Source organism: Dermochelys coriacea, chromosome 4 (assembly GCF_009764565.3).
Source record: "Dermochelys coriacea isolate rDerCor1 chromosome 4, rDerCor1.pri.v4, whole genome shotgun sequence".
Classification (NCBI taxonomy): Eukaryota; Metazoa; Chordata; order Testudines; family Dermochelyidae; genus Dermochelys; species Dermochelys coriacea.
Genome location: NC_050071.1, coordinates 110438819 through 110460292, shown reverse-complemented (window position 1 = coordinate 110460292; position 21474 = coordinate 110438819). Strand labels below are relative to the sequence as shown.

The window sequence follows — 21474 nt, the reverse complement described above, 5'->3', positions numbered from 1 at the left end:
TGAGGTGGTAAGTGTGCATCTGGTGCTCCCCAGGATTTGATCCTGCATTAGCAAAATGTCATGAGGTAGCATTATCTGGAAGTAGTACATAATGAAATTCCTACTTGACTGCCAAGTGCTTTTCTGTAGTACATAACCAATGTATTTTCTGACCCTGCTTATTACTTATTTCTAAAACCTTCATTACAGAAGCAGTTAAAAATAACTTTCTCCTTTTAAAATGTTGATTTTGGGTTTTGTTTTGTTTTTTGCAGAAAATGTGCTGTGAAATGTTGAGGTAAGCACTAGGTAAAGGGCTACTACAACATGCCAGCAGGAGAAATTTACTGCTTATGCATATATTCCTAAACATAATTTTTGTTCCTTTTTTGTTTGTGAATGACCACCACTTGGCTACAGAAGTTGGAATGACTCTTTTTTTTCCCACAGCTATAGCCCCTTCTTGATCTGCAGGAGCATGGTTGAGGGCATGCACAATAAAGGTACACGTAGCAGATCTGAGGATTAATAAATACAATTGCCACAAATGCATGCTGTTTAGACACATCAGCTCAAGTTGAAAATTCTACATTTTCTGCATGTTAAAATTGTGTTAAGTTGTTTAATTGTTTTGTGATTACCAGAGCACTTACCTTTTAAAGATATTAATTATCCAGACATAAAAAGACTTTTAGTTTCTCTGTGAAGAGAGAGCCATTCTGAATATTTTTCTTTTCTTTTTAGTTATTCCAGTTAAATAGATCTTGCCTGGGAAAAAAAAACAGGTCTAAATGCAAATTAACATTACTGTTTAAATATCACAGACCATTTTCTATGAGCCCAGTTACAATAACTAGTAATTATAAAAATTGCTTGCCTTGGGCTTCTGGCTAAGCCAATGCTAAACTTGTCCTTTTATTAGATCTGTCAGACTGAGTTAATTATCTTTATGATAATAGATGTGCCTTACCTCAAACAAAACAAATACCCTTATAATTAGCTTTTTAGTTAGAATTTTAATTTATTTATAAAGACTGTTTGTTTTGTTTCTTTTCTCATTTTACAAAGAAGTTCAATTTTTAACAGGTTACTAGTCAGTTTAGTATTTTTTAGGGAAAACAGATTAATTAAGTTGACCAATAGGTTCTGTGGTTAACGATGTATCTCTTCTAGCTAGTGTGAAATCAATTCAGCTGCATGTGTGTGAGCAGGGGAAGCAGGCTTTTGATTTTACTCCAGAAAATGCTCTTTGAGCTGTTTTTTTAAATCATTATATTAACAGAATCTAGTAGAGAAGTGGACTAGCAAGCACTAAGCCTAGTCGGATGGTTTCTTTGCAATCCTTGTTTTGAAGTCTGAGCTGAACTTTCCTGAAACCATTGAAGATATATTAAACTGGAGTCACATTTTCTATCTGTATCTGCCTCCTCAAAATCCCTTGCGATCTCTCTCTCTGTCTTCTTCTCCTCTTTATAGTCCATTGACCCAATCCTGCAACCCTCCCCCCACCCCGAACTCCCAATAAGAGTAGAAGCTCGCAGAATTGGGACCCTCATTTAATTTCAGGTCATCACACAACTCTTTCCCCCTTTAAGGAAAAGTGTGCCTTATGCCTTGGAACCATCAAACAGCTACTACAGTGTATGAGTATACTAAACTATATGAGTAGCACTGGCTATCCCAAAATTTGGTTAGGGAGCCAGTATTGTCTAGTAGTTAAAGCATATGATTGGGAAGCAGGATTCTATTCTAGCTCTACCACAGAGTTAGGGCCAAATCCTAAAAATGGAACAGCCCTGGGAAGACCCCTGTGCTCACATGTAGTCCTGCTAGAGTCATAAAACATGATGATGGGCAGATCACTTACACTCTTTCTTCGTAAGTTACCCCATCTGCTCAATGCTCAATGCTGCCCCAAAAGGGGATGTTGTAGGTTCTATTCATGTTTCTATCCCAATATGATGAAATCAGACATAAATATTACTAAGATTATTGTATAATGTCTAGCTCCTTATTGCTGTAACAAAACAGGATTTATAGTCAACAAATGTGGAGGAAAATGTACAGCAAGAATGTGATAGCAATTATTGTAAGTGGGGACATTAGCAATATTTACAAGTTTTTCAATTAATAATGTAATTTCCAAAGAAAATAGCTTTTCAACCAAATGAAAGCAAAAGCAGGTGTTTGGTAATGAAAAAGAATACCTATGCCATCCACATCATGAGAAAGAAAATGGGACTTAAGTGAGAACAATTGAGCTATAACTCTATACTGTACAGTAACAAAATTACTGAGTGCCACAGGAGTCAGGAATGAATATATAAAGTGAAAGAGGTAAGACTGAATAAAAAAACAATAGTGATGTTATTCTCAAAAGCAGTCCATTGTAATCACACTTTCACAATGTGTAATCACAAAATTAAAAATGTCTTCATTTATTTTTCATGAATTAAAGATTTTTGTGAACTTTTTTTTCTGTGGATGCTAATAAAGATTAATATGACATTCTGTTATATTTTCATAACCAGGTGCAATCTATTCAACAGGAGTCTGATCTGAGTAACAACTGAGGACTGGATGATCCCCTAAACTTGCGTGGAAATGCTGTAAGTGTGAGGGGAGAAGGAAAGGAGAAATATGGTAACCTCACTTAATACATTGTTGGGGGTGGGAGGAGAGGAAATTGTTCTTCTGTGTTCCATAGTTGGTATTACTGAAATCTGGTTAGAAAATTCACGATTAGAAATTTAAAAATTGCTGGTTACAAGTGCTATAAGAAGTAATATTAATACCTCACTGTTATGATTGTAAGATCATTGTTTTCCTTAGGTTTCCAGTTTAGATTGTAAAATCCTTGTGTGCTTAGATCAAGAGATCTTGGCTTTTTATTGATTATTATTTTATTTATTTATTTGTAATACTATAATGCCAAGAAGCCAGCTCTAGCTGTGGACTGTACTATGCTTGATGCTATATGCACAGTAAAAAGACAGTTCCTGTCCCAAAGGGCTTACATTCTAAACAGTGACAAGATATAACTACAGGCATACAGCATACCTAGCACACTGGCATTATAGAAATCACACTACGTATTATTAATAATTATAACTATCTGATGTAAGGTTTATAAACAGCTCTTATGGAAACCAGCAAAATAAAAAGTTATATAAGGAACTCTATCTTGTGAGTAATTGTGAGAATTTTCCAACGTGATTCCTGGTTTCATATGAAATCCATACAGTGTGATGGCTGAAGTTCTATTCCTTTCTTATGGAATCTTATACAGTTGTACACAAAAAGCCCTTAAACATGGCTATGTCAACAGCCATTTCATAGAATCATAGAATATCAGGGTTGGAAGGGACCCCAGAAGGTCATCTAGTCCAACCCCCTGCTCAAAGCAGGACCAAGTCCCAGTTAAATCATCCCAGCCAGGGCTTTGTCAAGCCTGACCTTAAAAACCTCTAAGGAAGGAGATTCTACCACCTCCCTAGGTAACGCATTCCAGTGTTTCACCACCCTCTTAGTGAAAAAGTTTTTCCTAATATCCAATCTAAACCTCCCCCATTGCAACTTGAGACCATTACTCCTCGTTCTGTCATCTGCTACCATTGAGAACAGTCTAGAGCCATCCTCTTTGAAACCCCCTTTCAGGTAGTTGAAAGCAGCTATCAAATCCCCCCTCATTCTTCTCTTCTGCAGACTAAACAATCCCAGCTCCCTCAGCCTCTCCTCATAAGTCATGTGCTCTAGACCCCTAATCATTTTTGTTGCCCTTCGTTGTACTCTTTCCAATTTATCCACATCCTTCCTGTAGTGTGGGGCCCAAAACTGGACACAGTACTCCAGATGAGGCCTCACCAGTGTCGAATAGAGGGGAACGATCACGTCCCTCGATCTGCTCGCTATGCCCCTACTTATACAACCCAAAATGCCATTGGCCTTCTTGGCAACAAGGGCACACTGCTGACTCATATCCAGCTTCTCGTCCACTGTCACCCCTAGGTCCTTTTCCGCAGAACTGCTGCCGAGCCATTCGGTCCCTAGTCTGTAGCGGTGCATTGGATTCTTCCATCCTAAGTGCAGGACCCTGCATTTATCCTTATTGAACCTCATTAGATTTCTTTTGGCCCAATCCTCCAATTTGTCTAGGTCCTTCTGTATCCTATCCCTCCCCTCCAGCGTATCTACCACTCCTCCCAGTTTAGTATCATCCGCAAATTTGCTGAGAGTGCAATCCACACCATCCTCCAGATCATTTATGAAGATATTGAACAAAACGGGCCCCAGGACCGACCCCTGGGGCACTCCACTTGACACCGGCTGCCAACTAGACATGGAGCCATTGATCACTACCCGTTGAGCCCGACAATCTAGCCAGCTTTCTACCCACCTTATAGTGCATTCATCCAGCCCATACTTCCTTAACTTGCTGACAAGAATGCTGTGGGAGACCGTGTCAAAAGCTTTGCTAAAGTCAAGAAACAATACATCCACTGCTTTCCCTTCATCCACAGAACCAGTAATCTCATCATAAAAGGCGATTAGATTAGTCAGGCATGACCTTCCCTTGGTGAATCCATGCTGACTGTTCCTGATCACTTTCCTCTCCTCTAAGTGCTTCAGGATTGATTCTTTGAGGACCTGCTCCATGATTTTTCCAGGGACTGAGGTGAGGCTGACCGGCCTGTAGTTCCCAGGATCCTCCTTCTTCCCTTTTTTAAAGATGGGCACTACATTAGCCTTTTTCCAGTCATCCGGGACTTCCCCCGTTCGCCACGAGTTTTCAAAGATAATGGCCAAGGGCTCTGCAATCACAGCCGCCAATTCCTTCAGCACTCTCGGATGCAATTCGTCCGGCCCCATGGACTTGTGCACGTCCAGCTTTTCTAAATAGTCCCTAACCACCTCTATCTCTACAGAGGGCTGGCCATCTCTTCCCCATTTTGTGTTGCCCAGCACAGCAGTCTGGGAGCTGACCTTGTTAGTGAAAACAGAGGCAAAAAAAGCATTGAGTACATTAGCTTTTTCCACATCCTCTGTCACTAGCTTGCCTCCCTCATTCAGTAAGGGGCCCACACTTTCCTTGGCTTTCTTCTTGTTGCCAACATACCTGAAGAAACCCTTCTTGTTACTCTTGACATCTCTTGCTAGCTGCAGCTCCAGGTGCGATTTGGCCCTCCAGATATCTTTCCTACATGCCCGAGCAATATTTTTATACTCTTCCCTGGTCATATGTCCAACCTTCCACTTCTTGTAAGCTTCTTTTTTATGTTTAAGATCCGCTAGGATTTCACCATTAAGCCAAGCTGGTCGCCTGCCATATTTACTATTCTTTCGACTCATCGGGATGGTTTGTCCCTGTAACCTCAACAGGGATTCCTTGAAATACAGCCAGCTCTCCTGGACTCCCTTCCCTTTCATGTTAGTCCCCCAGGGGATCCTGGCCATCTGTTCCCTGAGGGAGTCAAAGTCTGCTTTCCTGAAGTCCAGGGTCCGTATCCTGCTGCTTACCTTTCTTCCCTGCGTCAGGATCCTGAACTCAACCAACTCATGGTCACTGCCTCCCAGATTCCCATCCACTTTTGCTTCCCCCACTAATTCTACCCGGTTTGTGAGCAGCAGGTCAAGAAAAGCGCTCCCCCTAGTTGGCTCCCCTAGCACTTGCACCAGGAAATTGTCCCCTACGCTTTCCAAAAACTTCCTGGATTGTCTATGCACCGCTGTATTGCTCTCCCAGCAGATATCAGGAAAATTAAAGTCACCCATGAGAATCAGGGCATTTGATTTGTTATACAACATGTGATGGAAACTAAAACGGTTCTTTGTAAAACCGTCTTTCCTAAGAGTGAGTTTTCTTCCCTGGCAGCTGGGAGAAACCCCTACATAAAACCAGTGTAGGATGGGGCACTGTGGGTGTGTTGCTGGGAGGCTACTGCAAGGCAGCCATGCTGATCAGCAAGCTCCTGTCCTAACTTGGGAGTTTCCCAAGTGGAAGTCTATATGTGAATTAGCAGGAATGATTCTCTTCCACAACACCAACCTTCCTTCAGAGAAGGAGGCAGACGGACTACAACCACAGCCAATGGCAGTATGGCTCCTAATGGAGACAGCAGAATTGAGAGGACAGAATCTCCAGGAATGAGACAGTGCATAGGACTATGCTGTGCTTTCCCATGGATCCTTTTGCTGCATGGCACATGTAACCTGTGCACTTTCCCCTCTCTGCAAGGGCAAAAATTCCTCCACTTGGAAGAAAGACTGTGGTGGCAGCTCCTCACCATTTCTGAAGTAGCATGTTTCCCTTCACACAGGTTTTTCTGGGAATGGGGGACTTCACTGCCTGATTAAGGACAGCAGAGATAGGTCTTATAAGTGTCATTGCTTGCACCTCTCTTCTATGCATATAGATAAGAACATAAGAATGGCCATAGTGGGTCAGACCAAACGTCCATCAAGCCCAGTATCCTGTCCTCTGACAGTGGCCAATGGCTGGTGCCCCAAAGGGAATGAATAGACAGGTTATCATCAAGTGATCCATGCCCTTTTACCCAATCCCAGCTTCTGGCAAACAGATGCTAGGGACACCATTCCTGACCACCCTGGCTAATAGCCATTGATGAAGCTATCTAGCTCCCTTTTGAACCCTGTTGTAGTATTGGCCTTCACAACACCCTCTGGCAAGGAGTTCCAGAGGTTGACAGTGCATTGCATGAAAAAATACTTTCTTGTGTTTGGTTTAAACCTGCTACCTATGAATTTCATTTGGTGGCCCCTTGTTCTTGTATTATGAGAAGGAGTAAATAACACTTCCTTATATACTTTCTCTATACCACTCATGATTTTATAGGCCTCTATCATATCCCCCCTTAGTTGCCTCTTTTCCAAGCTGAAAAGTCCCAGTCTTATTAATCACTCCTCATAAGGAAGCTGTTCTATAACCCTACTAATTTTTGAAGCCCTTTTCTGAACCTTTTCCAATTCCAATATGTCTTTTTTGAGATGCGGTGACCACATCTGCACACAGTATTCAAGGTGTGGACATACCATGGATCTATATACAGGCAATATGATATTTTCTGTCTTATTATCTATCCCTTTCTTGATGATTCTCAACATTATGTTTGCTTTTTTGACTGTCACTGCACATTGCGTGGATGATTTCAGAGAACCATCCCCAACGACTCCAAGATCTCTTTCTTGAGTGGTAACAGCTAATTTAGATCCCATCATTGTATATGTACAGTTAGGATTATATTTTCCAATGTGCATTACTTTGCATTTATCAACATTAAATTTCATCTGCTATTTTGTTGCGTAGTCACCCAGTTTTGAGAGATCCTTTTGTGGTTCTTCACAGTCTGCCTGGGACTTAACTATCTTGAGTAGTTTTGTATCATCTGTAAATTTTGCCATCTCACTGTTTATCCATTTTTCCAGATCGTTTATGAATATGTTAAATAGGACTGGGCCCAGCACATATCCTTGGAGGACACCACTATTTGCCTCCCTCCATTCTGAAAACTGACCATTTATTCCTATCCTTTGTTTCCTATCTTTTAACCAGTTACCAATCTATAAGAGGGCCTTCCCTCTTATCCCATGACTGCTTATTTTGCTTAAGAGCCTTTGGTGAGGTGCCTTGTCAATGGCTTTCTGAAAATCTAAATACACTATATCCACTGGATCTCCTTTGTCTGCATGCTTATTGACCCCCCTCAAAGAATTCTAGTAGATTGCTGAGGCATGATTTCCCTTTACAAAAACCACGTTGACTATTTCCCAACAAATTATGTTCATCTATGTGTCTGACAGTTTTGTTCTTTATGATTGTTTCAACCAGTTTGCCTGGTACTGAAGTGAGGTTTACTGGCCTGTAAAAAGGTAACATCTGGAGCCCTTTTTAAAAATTGGCGTTACATTAGCTATCCTCCATTCACCGGGTACAGAAGCTGATTTAAATGATAGGTTACAGACTACAGTTAGTAGTCCTGCAATTTCACATTTGAGTTCTTTCAGAACTCTTGGGTAAATGCCATCAGGTCCTGGAGGCTTATTACTGTTTAGTTTATCAATTTGTTCCAAAACCTCCTCTAATGACACCTCAATTTGGGACAGTTCCTCAGATCTGTCTCCCAAAAAAGAATAGGAGTACTTGTGGCACCTTAGAGACTAACAAATTTATTAGAGCATAAGCTTTCGTGAGCTACAGCTCACTTCATCGGATGCATCGTAATGCATCCGATGAAGTGAGCTGTAGCTCACGAAAGCTTATGCTCTAATAAATTTGTTAGTCTCTAAGGTGCCACAAGTACTCATTTTCTTTTTGCGAATACAGGCTAACACGGCTGCTACTCTGAAACCAAAAAAGAATGGCTCAGGTTTGGGAATCTCCCTCACATCCTTAAAAGTGAAGACTGATGCAAAGAATTCATTTAGTTTCTCTGCAATGGCCTTATCGTCTTTGAGTGCTCCTTTAGCATCTCGATTGCCCAGTGGCCCCACTGGTTGTTTAGCAGTATTTCTGCTTCTGATGTATGTGGCGTTTAGATGTTGCTTGTAATTATTAGAATTGGGAGCACTGGATGTTGGGAGTTTGAAAGGACAAGAAACAGGAAGGAGCGGGAGAGGAGTTGAGAGGCTGGGAGAAAGCTACAGAGGGTGCAGTAGCAGCTTGGTAAAGGGGTTTCCACTTTGAAAATAAAGTCCTGTTGAAGCTTGTTAGTACCTTGCCTGGTTGATACAATATTTTGGTAATGAGGATGGATCTTCTGCCTCTGAACTCACTTGCACCTTGTCTGTAAACCCCAGGTGAGCCTCCAATTGCTTTTACTACCTGGATCCATATGTTTGAGACTTATCTGCTTGCAATCAGTGCTACAGAGATTTCTGAAGTAAGAAAGCATACTCTGCTAATCCACTGCCTTGGAGCAAAAGGGCAGCATATATTTTACACTTTTCCCCTTCCAGATGATAAATATGAGACTGCATTCACTGTATTAAAGAATTTTTTTGTTCCAAAAGTGAATGTAGTAGCTAATTGCTACAGATTTTGCAAGCATGAGCAGAAACCAGGGGAAACTATAATGCAGTATATTGCTTCCCTGAGATCTGATTTGTGACTTTGGGAATATGGCAAATGAGATGATTAGAGACCAGCTCATTGAGAAAACAACCATGCTTCATGTAAGAGAACGCTTACTTCTAGAACCACAACTTACACTAGAAAAAGCAATAACCATTGCTACTCAGATTGAGTCAGCTACAGCTGAAGCCAAAATAATGAGTATGGATACAGAAGGCACAGTCCAGGCTGTGACTCCTTTGCAGAAAAGTTCACTACCACTGCAGACACACAATTGCAAGAGGAAAACTAATGAAAAACCACCAAATCAGCAAATTCAAAATACAGTAAAAGTATGTTTTTACTGTGGATCCCCACAACACCTTGCAAGCTACACAGGATGTCCAGCAAAAGTAACTCAGTGCAATCATTGCAAAAAGATTGGACATTTTGCTAAAGTATATCACAGTAGCCAGTTCAATCAACAGGTTCATGCAGTTACAATACCAGATGTTACTGTGCTGTGCGTGGACAAAATCACTAGTGCATATATTCCAGAACAGATAAAGTGCACTGTAAACGTTTCTGCCATACCCTCAGGCAAACCACACTCTATTCAGTTAATGTTGGACACTGGCTCAGCAGTATCTATACTACCTGATTCCATCTATCTGCATTACTTTAAAGATGTGCCTCTTACTGAACCAAAACTTCACTTGGTATGCTATTTGAAAAACCATATTCCAGTACATGGCTGCCTGCCAGTAATAGTTACTTTTGGTGATTGCTGTGTAACTGCAGAGTTCTACATTGTCCACAAAGGCACTCCTATCCTTGGCAAAGATTTATTAGCTGCTTTAAATCTCAGGGTAGTTAATGGACAAATTGATCTTTTTCAGCAAAGCACTCTTGCAGTACACACACCAGTTTCAGCTCAGACCCAACACCAGGTTGAGGAGAAACTCAGCTGTGCTTATGGGTTTCTGCATAAAGTTAAAATCTGGAATAATGTGATGCCTGTGTGACAGAAGTTACGGCGCTTACCATTTTCAGTCAGGGAAGCTGTTTCAAACAAACTTAGAAAACTTGTTCAAAAGGACATTATTGAAGAGATCAACTCCTTGGAATGGGTTTCACCTATAATAGTGATGCAGAAGAAGGGTGGAGGCATTCGCCTTTGTGTGGACTTAAAGGAGCCAAATAAACCTATTGTGATTGACAGCCATCCTCTTCTTCACATAGAAGAAGTATTTGCAGAACTCCATGGACCAAAGATGTTTTCTACTCTTGATTTGCAGAGCACATACCAATAGGTTATGTTGCATGAAGATAGCAGAGACCTCACAGCCTTTATTACACATGAGGGACTATTTCGTTTTAAACATGTTCCATATGGTCTCGCATCTGCCCCAAGTGCCTTTCAAAAAATGATGTCATTGATTCTGAAGAATCAACAGGGAGTTCAGTGCTATCTGGATGATATTATCATGTTTGGAAATACTTCTGAGGAGCATGACAATAACCTGCAGCCTGCACTAAACTGCATCAGCTCAGCAGGCCTCCAGCTCAATAGGTTCAAGTGCAAATTTAGACAAACTGAACTCTCCTTTCTGGGGCATACAATTTCACAAGCTGGACTAAAACCTGATCCAGATCATATCCTGGCAATTTCAAATGCTCCTCCTCCAACAGATTTGCAAACCTTACTTTCCTTCCTGGGTCTTACTTCCTGGTATGCAAAATTAATTCCCAATAATGCTTCTGTCATTGAACCATTACGGGAATTACTACAGAGAAGGTCAACCTTAGTGTGGACAACAGATGCACAAGCTAGTTTTGAAACGGTGAAAGACTTAATTGTACATATTCCAGTACTTGCACTATTCAGTCCTGCATTGACCACAATTGTAACTACTGATGCTTCTGATTATGGACTTGGGGCTGTTCTCACACAACTGCATGAGGACAACACAGAGAGGACTGTTGCATTTGCTTCAAGGACACTAAGTAATGCTGAGAGAAAATATTCTATAGTCAAAAAAGAAGCACTTGCTTGTGTCTGGGCTACTAAAAAATGGAGAACTTACCTGTGGGGCCGCACGTTCAAGTTGCGCACAGACCACGGCCCTTTGACGATGTTGCTCACCACGAAAGGACTGGGAAAAGCAGGATACCATATTGCTCGATGGTCTGCAAGATTACTTTCTTTCAATTATGAACTGGAATATAAGCCTGGAAACCAAAATGTGGTCGCTGATTTCCTTTCTCGCCTGCCTTTGCCTTCACCAGATGGTCCACCGGCGGATGAGGATGTAGTGGTTGCGCTTTTTCAAGCACTCTCACTTCAGTTACAAGAGAACAATTTCAAGCTGCTTGTTCAGGGTGTCCAATCAACAAAAACTATGGGAATTTCTGACAAAGAGATGACCCAGTCACCCTAAGAACCTTGACCCAGTTTTCCTGCCTTATTTTAGATTTTGGGATGAACTTTCTTTGTTTGATGGCTGTGTGCTATGAGGTACACACTGGCTCCTTGTGCCAGAAGAATTACAGTCAAATTACACATGATATTCATCAAGGAATTGTCCGAACCAAACAACGACTTCGGGATCTGTATTGGTGGCCAGGGATGGACTCTCAAACTGAAGCACTCATAAAATCCTGGTCACTTGCCAAATGCATGATAAGACAGCAGTGACACGTAAGGCTCCATTACAGACTGTTCCTCTTCCTGAATCTGCATTGGAAAAAGTGGTGATTGACATGGTAGGACCCTTTGATACTGCTCCAATTGACTGCCATTATGCCATCACTTTAATAGATTATTTCAATAAATTGCCTGAGGTAGCATTTACATCACAAATCTCTTCCTCTACAGTAATTAAGTTCCTCTCTTCAGTTTTTAGCAGGGAAGGTAACCCCAAAGAACTGGTTTCAGATAATGGTAGTCAATTTACTCCCCTGGAGTTTTAAACTTTTCTAGCAGAGAGGAACATTTTACTCAGAAGGTCATCCCTATATTACCCTTAAGCCAATGGGGAAATCAAACGGTTTAACAGAAGTTTGAAAGAGAGTTTGCAAACGGCTAAACTGGAAGAGTGATTGTGGATACCCTTCACTACTGATTTCTTGCAAGCATACTGGGCTACACAACATGCCACAATGCAAAGATCACCTGCAGAGTTACTCCATGGGAAAGAGATGAATACTAAACAGAACATTGCTGGATTGTTAAAGGCATGACCTGATGTCCCAAATGAGGATGATGTGAGAAAAACAGTTGAACAGAACCAAGCAAAGTCTAAGGCTTTCACAGACAACTGGCAGGGTGCTAAGGAACCAAAGTTTGAGTGTGGTTCCTTCGTTAGAATACAAAAACCTGGAATTTTATGCAAAGGGGACCATGAATTCACAGCTTCTCTTAAAATCATAGAGAAGAAGGGACCTTACATCTATCAACTTTCTGATGGGTGGGTATGGAATGTTTCTTATCTTGCACCTGCCTATGCAACAAGAGGAGATTATGCCAACACCCCATCTGCATTGGATGACTTCACCGTAGTACCAACACAACAAGACATTGCACTGGAACCGGGGCTTGAGAGACGGCCTGTCAGACCCACACGACCACGTGTCTGGACTAGAAATTATGTTATATAGTATTTATAGTGTTTTCACTGTAATATTTCTGCCAACAGTATAGTATCTTGTTTCATATTTGTTCCTGTGGTTAGAACAATAATGTTTATTTTAATTGGGAGAGTTTTTTAAGAGAGGAGGGAATGTGGTATGTAGATGTTGCTTGTAATTATTAGAATTAGGAATACTGGCTGTAGGGAGTCTGAAAGGACAGGAAATAGGAAGGAGGGGAGAGGAGTTGAGAGGCTGGGAGAAAGCTACAGAGGGTGCAGCAGCAGCTTGGTAAAGGGGTTTCCACTTTGAAAATAAAGTCCTGTTGAAGCTTGTTAGTACCTTGCCTGGTTGATACAACAATGTATTTTTTTAAAAAAATTGCTATTACTTTCAGAGTCTTTGGCTAGCTGTTCTTCAAATTCATTTTTGGTCTTTCTAATTATATTTTTACACTTCATTTGCCAGACTTTATGCGCTTATTCTATTCTGTTCTATTTTCCTCATTAGGATTTATCTTCCACTTTTTAAAGAATGCCTTTTGCCTCTCACTGCTTCTTTTACTTTGTTGTTTAACCATGGTGGCTCTTTTTTGGTTCTCTTAATATGTTTTTTTAAATTGGGGTATACATTTAAGTTGAGCGTCTATTATTGTGTCTTTAAAAAGTTTCCATGCAGCTTGCAGGGATTTTACTTTTGGTGATGTACCTTTTAATTTCTGTTTCACTAACCTCCTCATTTTTGTGTAGTTCCCCTTTCTGAAATTAAATATTACAGTGTTGGGCTGCTGTGGAGTTTTCCCCATCACAGGAATGTTAAATTTAATTATATTATGGTCACTATTACCAAGCAGTCCAGCTATATTCACCTCTTGGATCTGATCCTGTTCTCCACTTAGGAATAAATCAAAAATTGCCTCTCCTCTTGTGGTTCCAGGACCAGCTGCTCCATGAAGCAGTCATTTAAGGTGTCAAGAAACTTTATCTCAGCATCCCTTCCTGAGGTGATATGTACCCAGTCAATTTGGGGATAGTTGAAATCCCCCGTTATTATTATTGAGTTTTTTTATTTAATAGCCTCTCTAATCTCCCTGAGCATTTCAGGGTCACTAACACCATCCTGGTCAGGTGTTCTGTAATATAGCCCTACTGCTATATTCTTATTTTTCAAGCTGGAATTACTATACATAGAGATTCTATAGTTCAATTTAGTTCATTTAAGATTTTTACTTCATTTGATTCTACGCTTTCTTTCACATATATCTTTCACATATGCCACTCCCCCACCAGCATGATCTGTTCTGTCCTTCCAATATATTTTGTACCCTGGTAATACTGTGTGCCATTGATTATCCTCCTTCAGATCACCATCATTATGGCCAATCCCAAAGGGATGTGGTTTCCTTGCAGATGGAGCATCAGCTGAATCAGTCTCTGGCTAGGTGTTGCAGGTGGTCTGGCTGGATATTCAGTTTATGTTCATCACTGGCAATCTTACTGCACCACTAAACAATGTTTTTGGTGCCCACATGATCGCGAGCTCCGTAGTGGCATTCTTAGACACACATGCTTTGTAACACATACTTTGGAATTCATTGGTCTGTGTGTGTATAAATAAAACCTATGTTAAAAGAGCATTAAGGTTGCAAAGTCAAGCACTAAAAGTTAGGAGAGGCCTGAATGAAGGCTGCTCATGCACCCCTTTGTGCATATTCATTTTGACACAGTCTTTAATTATATGATCGATTTTTTCCACAGGAACCCTCCGTCATTCAGCACACAGGATGGATGCACAGTGCTGCTGCCTCTGCACATAATTTATGAATATGAAGCAGTTATTATACAAGGCTAAACACTATTTCTGAAATATGTAGGTGAAAGGTAGACTGCGGTATATAAATTCTTTGCATCTGTACTTGCTGTACATTATTGTGAGAGTTGTTCTCCTTGTGAGATTAATAGTGACAATTAGGCTGTCAGAGATGAGCGAGCCTGTCATGTGAGCTTTGACAGAATGCTTGGGCTGATTAGCTTCATGCAGCTATCATGGTTTAATATTTACATTTGAGTAACTAACATTTTACAAATGCTCTTAGCATTTTTCATGCTCAGAGAACTGCATCCATATATATAATTTATGCCTTACAAATAACAGCATCACGTACTGTACATCACTTAAATATGTTAGTTTACATAAGTTGTAGCCATAATTATCAAATGAAGATTAAAATGCCATTTTCCATTACCATATCCCTTCCTATATCCAGACAGAATAAGAGTGAGCTGCACTTTGCCTAAATACAAATTAGGGCTGTTGAAGGCAAAGACATGCTTCTTGTTCTTCTTGGTACGTTCTAGGGCTCAAGTGCGGGTTATGCAGTGATTAAAATAAGTGGGAGGGAAAGATCTATTTCATGTGGAAAAGAAGAGGCAGAAAGGGGACTCCTGTTTAGAATACCTGAGCTCCAGTCAGGTGGTGGTGGTTCTGCTCCCTCTATTGACAGGAAGGCTAGGAGCCATAAACGCCTTAGTCAGGCACCAACTCTTCCTGCTGCTCCCTTGTCATACTTCCCTTCCCGGAGAGTCCTTGTTTCAGGACAGACTTTGCACTCCCCCAAGTTTGGGAGAGGAACAGTGGAGGAAGAGGAATGGGAAAGAGAGCTGTGTTTACCTTTAACCCCTGGTGCTATGTATTGAATGACGTATGGTAATGCATGTTGTTGATGTGAGTTAACTACGTAGCTCATGAATTACACTGAAGTGCCTTCCACCCCTGCAAATGCTGTTATCTCTTTAATACCAGCAGGACCCCAGAGTGTGTTTTCCTACTCATAAAAGACATCTTAAATTTTTAAAATTCTAATACAGTATATCAAAAGGCCGATTTCCTTCAAATGTTACATATCCCTCTCAGCAGGACTTTTACTTTTCAGTGATCTTGTTTATATACACCATCTGCTTTCACTGGTGTCCTGACCAAATCTCCTCCTTGATGCTGACTGTCTTAGACATTACAAGGTCAGAATACCTGAGAAGATAGCCTCATTATTATTGTGCCAAAAGAAAAACATCTTCCTCAGTTTATACTCAGGGAAAACTCCAATTAACATCAAATAAGGACTTCAGAATTTGGCCCATAATAATAGTGCTGCTAATTATAATAATATTGTTTAGAATGAAAAAAATTGCTATAGTAAAATGCACTTATAAATAAAATAATTGTACACAGTGCTTTAAAACATGAATTAGGATGTGTTTGTCCTATGCCTCCCAGGGGAGGAAGGATTGGCTGGTGTCTAAGACACAGCCCAGTGCTATAGACCAACTTATAGTTCCAGCTCCACCAAGGTTCCTGTATAGCCTTGAGTAAGACACCTGAGATTTCCAAAGGAGCCTTCGAAAAAGTTAGGAGCCCTACTCCCCTTGGTTTAAATTAAGAGCTATGCATCTAATTTTCGGAGCCTCTGTGGAAACCCTAGCCTTAATCTTTCTCTGTCTCAGTCTCAGTTTCCTCTTCTGTGGCATGAGAAGTATGTGTCCCCCCATCTCAGTGGGGTGTGATGATACTAAAATTAAAGGACTGGATCATTGGGTCTAGCTGAGCTATACTCAGTGCAAAATCAGAGGAACATGGGAGAGGTAATCTCTTAGCCACGATTCTGCTCCTCTAATCCTGGGGCTGGCCAGGAGTTAGTTCTGCCTCCAGCATAAATTAAACCAGCCAACAGTCTTCTCTAAATTACACCTGCAACGATGGTCCTTTCCACCTCCATTGTGCTCCTACTGTGGGGAAGGCCAGAAGAGGCATAGTGCCAGTCATTCTGCCCGTATTCCACAGAATCCCCCTGTGTGAGGGGCTATTAGACAATTCTTACGGAGATTATTGACTATGAGACGAATGTAGGAAGAATTGTTGGAGAAGTGAGTTTTCAAGAGGGATTTGAAGGAACAGAAGAAGGGTAGATGGGTACAATGTGACACAGGTGATAAGAGCAGGAAGAGACAAAGGGTGTACTAAGCGGATGAGAGGTAGAAGGAGGAAGAGAGGAAATGAGAATGGGGACATAGGTGGGAGCAAGATTATGTAGAACCTTAAGGATGAATGTTAATCTCATTATTGTTATTATTATTATTATTATTTATTATTTATTTATTTTATTTGCAGTGCAGTAGCATCCAGATCATGGATGCTGTGTGTAGGGGCTGCATGGGAGAAGACATAACAATTAGAAACGGAGAAGCAAAGGGAGTGGTGGGGCTGGCATCATTGAAAGAACAGACAAGGATCCTATCACACCAACATCCCTTCCTGAATGTTCCACCACCAATTTAAATTATCATGGCCCCAAATGAATTCACTTTTCATACAAAAGCCTCTTTAGTCTCCAGGTCCTCTCTCACCAGAGCGGTGTTTCAGTTATGGAGTAAAATTGAAGAGCTCGGTTTTTGCCATGTTAAGCTTCAGTTGGTGCTGGAAATGCCACAAGATGCGTAAGAACAAGACGGAGTGCTAAAGATTGAAAGGAAGGGGACAAGTAGAATGATAGGTTTGTGCCTTCAAATGGCAGTTGAAAATGCTGAGAAAGGGTATTACAACTGTTATGACCAACATTCCTTCCCTTGCAAAGGATCAGTGCCCATAGTAGGGCTGCGATGAACACCACTTGTACTTGTGGCTAGGGGATAGGATTATTTTTTCCCTCATTCCTGCATGTTCCTCCCACCCAGTACCCTTTGTCTTGAGTTCCAGGATTTGGGCCTGGATGAAGGAAAGCAGAAGAGAACTAGAAGAAGAGGATTGTTTGAAAGGATCCCTCTCATGCTAAACTCCTCCATACCTTGTTAAAATTTACAATCCAATCTACATGGCCGATCGAGAAAGGCAAGGGTGTATCAAGGCATTAAAATACAAGATCTACCTTGCCAACATCCAGTAATACCCAAGGAGCAGAATTACCTGTAATTTGCAAATTAGTTCAGCCCATCTTTACAACCCAAAACGTCAGGGGAAAATGGGAAGTCACTGGATTATAGTTATTACCAAGACAGAGGGAAAAATTGCACAGTAAGACAGCATATTTATATCTACAAAAACCGGGAGAGCAAACAAACAGTAAAACAAAAAACAAAACAAAAAACACTAAAAAACCCTTATGTTGGTTAGCACCAAAAAGAGTGCAGATTGCTTCACAAATAAAGCTTTATATTAAGGGATACATTTGCATACAAGAGAAATTAGATGTAACTCATGCTAACATGGACCAAATCCTGAACAGCAAAATCTGACTGAGTGATGACTGAGAAAAAACTTAGTAACTTCCAGCTTTGGCCTAATAATAGGATTTGAATATACAGGTTAAAAATTAAATCCCATAGGGTTGATTTTCTTCTTGATGCACGCACATGCCTCTCACTAATGGTAATGAGAGATGTGAACACATTACAAGTAGAATATACTACTAGCACTTAACTGAGTTTAATTTAGATTAATGAGATATTAAATAGACACCGCTGGCTTATTAAGCTTTTATATGAAGATTTGACTACTGTACAGTACTTTTCTAGCATTCACATTTTTTAAAAAGTGACCACCCCTAAATGTCTACACTGTAGTTTAAAACTCCACAGCCTGAGCCCTTTGAGCCCTAGTCAGCTGACACAGGCCAGCTGCAGGTGTTTTATATACCTTATATACCCTAAGTAACCTAGGTGCTTTTGAAAATTTTACTCAAAGTGTTTTCTAACAGGATTAACTGACCATGAGGACTGTGTCATGTCCTGGGAAGAATGACAGGCATAGTAATTGTACTGCTCTGTCTTAATCAAAACATCTGGAATTAAATACATAAATTGTTTTTATTTATTATTTTAATCAACTGTATTGACCCCAATGTGGGAAATGGTGCATCACAAAACCAGCAAGACATCATCCCTGCCCCAAGGACATTACAGTCTAGGAACCAATCCCAATACACAGTCATAAGTGATTAGTGATGGAAGGCCAGGCAAAATAAATATTTTCATTGAGGAGAGAAAATATGGAGAATGCTTAGCACGGGGAAAGAGAAAAGAAAAGAAATTGAGAAGTTTCACACTTTGCTGTTTTTACAAAAACAAGATAAGGGTCAGAAAATGCATTGTTTTTACTGTGATTGTGATTATGTCTGTATGTCTGGGTCTCAATTAAATCCCACGGAAGTCATTAGAAAGACTCCCATTGACTTCAGTGGGATCTGAGTCTAGACTAAAATGAGGTAAAGGGGTGACTCTAAATTAGAGAATATAGACAACATGTCTTTCAGTCTGGGTACTTATATGGCTCCAATCTCTATATTATCTGAGCACCTCACAACCATAATTTGTCTATCCTCACTGTGCAATCAGCAGTTGGGAGGTATTATTATCAATTTACAAACAGGAAACTGAGGTCCAGAGAGATTAAGGACAGATTTAGTAAAGCACTTAAGTATGTGCTAAACTTCAAAGTCAAAGGATTTAAGCATATAATAAAAGATTAGCACATGTGTGATGATGTGTATAAATCCCACGCTGAAAAGGAAGGTGCCAGCGATGTCCTGGTTGGGCCTCATGTGTGGTCAGAAGGAGGTCTTTAAAAGGGGCAGTCAGCTGGAGGAGGGGGAGGGCAAGCCAACCCAAGCCAAGCCAGGACTGCCCTAAGCAAGAGACTCCTGGAGTCTCCAAAGGAGCTCCCAGCCAGAAGATCTTCACCCTGACCCTATGGAGTGTGCAGCAAACTCCCAGTGAAAGCTGGAGGGACTTAAAAGGGCCTGCAAAGAGTAGGTCTTCTTGCAAGTTGCAACCTGTGCTGGAGACATCCAGAGTAAAGTCAGATTCTCCCATCATCAGGGAGAGAAAATGCAGGGGACTTTTTTACGTCATGGTTCAGAGCTTTGCTGAAGCAGAGCCATAATTCTATTAGAGTCTATAAGTTGGTTTTAAAATGTTCTAGGATGGATATAATTCTCTATTTTATTCATACCTTTTATAGTATTTCTGTGGGACCATATAAATATGTGTGCGTGTAAATGTATATATACATCTCCCTACTGATCACATCCTTAATAAATCTATAAGAGTGCACAGTTTTGAATGAAATAAGCACCAAATCAATTCTAAGCTTGAAATTCAAACCAAACCAAACTTGAACATTTTTTGAGGCTCATGAAACATTTGATAAACTTTTTTAAAAACACATTTTCTCAGTGATTTTCAGTTGCCTGTTTTCATTCTGGACAGGAAATGTAAATAGAAAAAACAGCATAAGAAAGACTATTATCATGATAGGTTTCAGAGTAGCAGCCGTGTTAGTCTGTATTTGCAAAAAGAAAAGGAATACTTGTGGCACCTTAGAGACTAACAAATTTATTTGAGCATAAGCTTTTGTGAGCTACAGCTCACTTCATCGGATGCATGAAGTGCATGAAGTAGCTCATGAAAGCTTATGCTCAAATAAATTTGTTAGTCTCTAAGGTGCCACAAGTACTCCTTTTCGTATTATCATGATATCTCTGATCTAGCCAAAACCAGGAAGTCAAGCAAATCTCATAGGAGAGTCTCTTCTTGTAAGCTTTCCAGTCCCTAGGCACACAACCGCTGAAACTTACTAATATCAACTATGCTTGTGAATGTTTGCTGGCAAGGTTCTAGCATGGTTTCCTGGACCAATGCAACAGGCATTTTCTTTTAACCGTGTTATAAAACCATAATATATGGTACCTATATCTGTATTAGTCTATAGACATGGTTTATAGCAGTTGTTTCTTGTTTGTTTGTTTTTTAAAAACCCATCTTCGCACTAGTCAGAGAAATATACTAGGGCCTTGATAGCCACAACTGTGTTTAAACACAAAATTAGAAAATCCTAGTATGGATAGGACCAAGAATTTCAGAAAAGTATCCATACTTCTGGCTGTCTAACTGAATTGAACTTTCAACACTTTTGAGGTTCACCTGTCATTATTTTCCTCACAAGTGAAATATTTAAAACGTGGTAATATGTTTGAGGAAGTAGTATTTATGAATAATGCAGTCTCTCTAGATGGAAGGGGATCTTTCTACATGCTAGACTAGGAGTAAACATTTCAGTTTCATGAGAAATGACATCATTCTCTGACATATGAAATATAGGGCCAAATTCTGCTCTCAGTCACTGGAATTGTTTCACAGAAGTCAATAGTTACTCCTGTGTAAATGAGACCAGTATTTGATCCTTAATGTATTATACCATGTGACTTTCTCTGTTTACATATATCCAACTATGTTTAGACTTACCCCACTGTTTACTGTTAAAAGCTGCTTTTATCTGATGAGTATTGGTGATCTCCTCCCACTTCTAAAGTAGCACTGTTTACAGTAAATAGAAGATGATGAAAGTCCTCTGAATCATTTGCAATCTTCAGTATCAAAATATTGCAGTCACCATTTTTCCTAAGGCTCACTCTCCCGCACAATACACTAATGGTGTGTGCTTTAATCTTACCATTTTCAGCTTGTGACAGAGTTCAGCTAACCACAATATCCTCGATTCAACACCACCCACCGTTTCTATCCATTTTGTACTGTCAGAAGCACATCAAGCGGCCTCTGAGTGTAATCACATCAAAATCGATTTTCATGGATGAGAGAAAAATAATGGAAATTTCTCTAATGTAGAAAATGTATGTGTTCCTTTTGGTTAACCAAAATAGACTATATATTAGGCCTGTCAAAATTAAGTTTTCTTGATTCAATGCTCTTACCCAGACTTGTATACAAATTACAAGGACTCACTGCAGAAGT

General features: G+C 40.3%; 1 long non-coding RNA gene across 1 annotated transcript; it reads left to right on the top strand.

The window, feature by feature from the left end:
* The first annotated feature begins 250 nt into the window (after positions 1–250).
* Positions 251–14524, top strand: LOC122459971. The gene is made up of 4 exons (XR_006280965.1): positions 251–277; positions 430–482; positions 2511–2588; positions 14434–14524. It is a non-coding gene; the product is annotated as an uncharacterized LOC122459971 (long non-coding RNA).
* The last annotated feature ends 6950 nt before the right edge of the window (positions 14525–21474 follow it).